This window comes from Mastomys coucha, unplaced genomic scaffold, assembly GCF_008632895.1.
Source record: "Mastomys coucha isolate ucsf_1 unplaced genomic scaffold, UCSF_Mcou_1 pScaffold9, whole genome shotgun sequence".
Lineage (NCBI taxonomy): Eukaryota > Metazoa > Chordata > Mammalia > Rodentia > Muridae > Mastomys > Mastomys coucha.
Window position 1 is genome coordinate 6,726,443 of NW_022196915.1, and position 3,395 is coordinate 6,729,837.

Sequence of the window (3,395 nt, forward strand, 5' to 3'; positions counted from 1 at the left end):
TTCCTTTCCTTTCCTCTCATTTTCCTTCCTTCCCTCCTCTCTCTTCCTTTTGGTTGCTGTTTTCGGAATTATCTTTGTCTAAAAATTCTGTAAGCTTCCAACAAGGGACACAGCCCACTGTGATAAATGGACTTTTCCCTCCCCCCCCTCTGGTTACCATGGCAACGCCGGATGACTGATTTCCTGGTTGCCATGTAAATGCAGTGGGATCCCAGCTTGCTCTACCACACAAAGACGTCAGGAAGAAAAGCAAGGAAACAGAACAGAACGAAAATCATATTCCAAAAGACAATTTCTTTGCCAGTGTTCTTGCTTCACACAAAAGGCAAGGGGGAAAGCCAAATGTAGTCATAAGAAGCGCTCCTGCCAGGTGGGGAAGTGTGTAGCTCCCACCATGCTGGGAAGACTGGGAAAGAAAGGGGGGAATCCCGAGCAGTTGGCATGGCGACAGGAAGACAGATGCTTTTCTCAGGTGGCTGGAGCCCACCAGCAATCAGACCCACCCAGAGGAAATCTGAAAGATTTAGTCGGCGTGGATTCAAAGCCAAACAAAAGGATAGGTCTTGTGGATCCTTTTCACAATGCTTTTGCTTATATAATTTAAACAAACAAACAAACAAACAAAACTGAGCTAAGATTCCAAACGGTTTCATTTCATCTTTGGTCATGTGGAATTTTTATTTCTATCCAATAATTTTGTAAAATTAACGACAAAATAGTAACTACTTTTCTCCCTCTTATTGATATGTAACTACTTCCTGCTTAAAACCACATACCAAAAATTGGTCAATCTGGATTTCTCTACTTATCATAGCCTGAATATTTATCTTGTGCTTAGTAAATCTATAGTACACTTGTTTGAGAGAAAAATGTAAAATATATTTTGTAATATTCTAATTATGTAAAACCATAAAATTATTGATAATTCATCTGGACTTTTCATCATTACATTTTAGAAATACATGACTTTAAATAATTTTTTTCTTTTCTATAAAATATCTTCCTGCTTTTTGACAGATGCTTCATATGTTTTTAAAACTTAACTTGGTAGAATTTCCTAGGTTTGCTGAAATGCACACAGAGAAACTGCTGGGACCACAAGAGTCCTTTCTAATCGGAGATGATGGAGCAATGGGTTCCAGCCTTTCCTAGTTTTAGATGCTGGTACCTGAGCCATGATGACCAGATAGAACTTATAGCCATGTGACTGGAGATACAAATACAGTAGTTCTCTGCAGGAACATTTCCTGCATTCTTTCTAGTATTCATCTTAAAGTTACCCTGTCCCAAACTGGATCACTAAGTGTCACACAGTGTGGTGGTTTGAATAAAATTATTCCCCATACACTCATATGTTTGAATGCTTGGTCCCTAGTTGGCAGAACTGTTTGGGAAGCATGAGAAAACTGCTAATTAAGGTTGAAGTCTACCATTGACCAGATAGCCTTCTGAGGCTCGGGGCATAATCGGAGACTCCCTTCACTAACAGAGTTTCTCCTTCTATGACCTTGTCTAAGGAATTCTAAATCCAGACACTCACCTCTACCTGAGGAATGTCAGATAGTCTCAATCACTTTATATGATCAATCTCCTTTCTCCTGACAAAACCTGTTCAGCCAACACCTGAGATTCCTGAAATGCTTCACCCTGCTAATGAGGTATGTTAGGTACTCTAAGCCCTCAGCCAATGACCTTTGCCCATCTTGGATGTCCCTGCCCTTAGTCCCCCAAAACCTTATAAGCCTTGTATCACACTAAGAAAAGTTGACCACTGACAAGTGATCCCGGTGTGGCAATTCACCTTACATACTTACAGACCTCTGAACTACTTGCTGGCCATCTCTGCTTCCACTGCCCTTGTGGGCCAAATCAGCCAACTGGGAGACTCACAAGGAAGGATTGTCAGGTATGGCCTTGTTGAAGGAAGTATATCACCAGAATTTTAAAAGCCCAGTGTCTCAAGATGTAAGCTCTTAACTTACAATTGGCTGGCTACAATATCCTAGCGCAATGCCTGCCTTCCTGCTGTCATGTCCCCCACCATGCTCATGGATGCTAAACCTTTGAAGTAAACCCCCAATATACTCTTCTATAAGTTGCCTAGGTCATGGTATCTCACTATAGTAATACTAAAGTAACTAAGATACAAAGTTGAGATAGGTTTGAAACTAAGAGCTTTAATGATTCTGTGAAATTCCAAATTGTGGATTATCTATCAGATTTACTTAATTCAGGGTCTGTCAAGGCTTGTTGATATTCTGATAGCTATGATGACTCTCTGAGAGAAATGTAGAGAACATAGTGTCTTTCAGATATATTTGATCACTGAACAGTCTTCTCAGAACATTGCTTAAATTTTCAGAACATATTTTGAGAAACATGGGGCCAGATTGTCTCTAAAAATCCAATATAAAGATACATGAATCTTTATTTGTGGTTAAAGCTGCAGTAATTTTTAAGATCCTTAATTGATCCCATAGACAAATTCCTGAAAGAGCCAAAAGGAAAAAGAAAATGATAAAAAAAAAAAAAAGGACCCACATTAAGTGAGATGACTTGTATGATATTTTAAACCTAAGTACATGAGCACATATTTTCACTTTCAAGATTCTCTTATACTTTCTATACTTCTGATAGGTAAGATTCTGTAGCAATAAAATCCACTGGAGCTCCAGTTTGTTTTATGAAAACATTATGGGAAGGGCAAAGGGGGAGTGCGTAGCTTTGGGGCATGGAGTGGTGCCTCTAGTTTGGGTCAGCTGGAAGGTCTAATTGATTCTCCTTGGAAGGAGTTAGTAGTGATTAGGAAACTTTGGGAAGGACTCGTATACTTGCATGAGTATGTATGCATGTGTGCATGCTGATGTGTGCTTGCATGTGGAGGCTGATGTTAGGCGTCTTCCTCTATGACTCTCCAACTTGTTTTTTGAGACAGAACTCATCTGTGGCTGGCTAGCCATCAAGCCTCTAGAATAGTGGTTCTCAACTTTCCTAATGCTGCAACCCTTTAATACAGCTCCTCCCTCATTTGTGGTGATCTCCCAACCCTAAAATTATTTTCATTGCTACTTCATAATTGTAATTTTGCTACTGTTATGAATCGTCATGTAAATATCTGATATTTCCAATGGTCTTAGACAACTCTTGTGAAAGGGTCATTCAATCCTCAAAGGGGTCACAATTCATAGGTGAAAAACCCTGGCTCTAGGGTCTTCCTGCCTCTGCTTGCCAATGCTGGATGTGTGTTTGCTTGCTTGCTTGCTTTAAGTGAGTGCCATATACAAAAACCCCAGTCAGCCTGCTTGCTTGCATTCCTTGAGCCATCTCCCCAGTTTGAACAGGAGACTTTTTCCTGGCCAGTGCTGTCTTCGGTGGAGATTTCAGGCCTCCACATG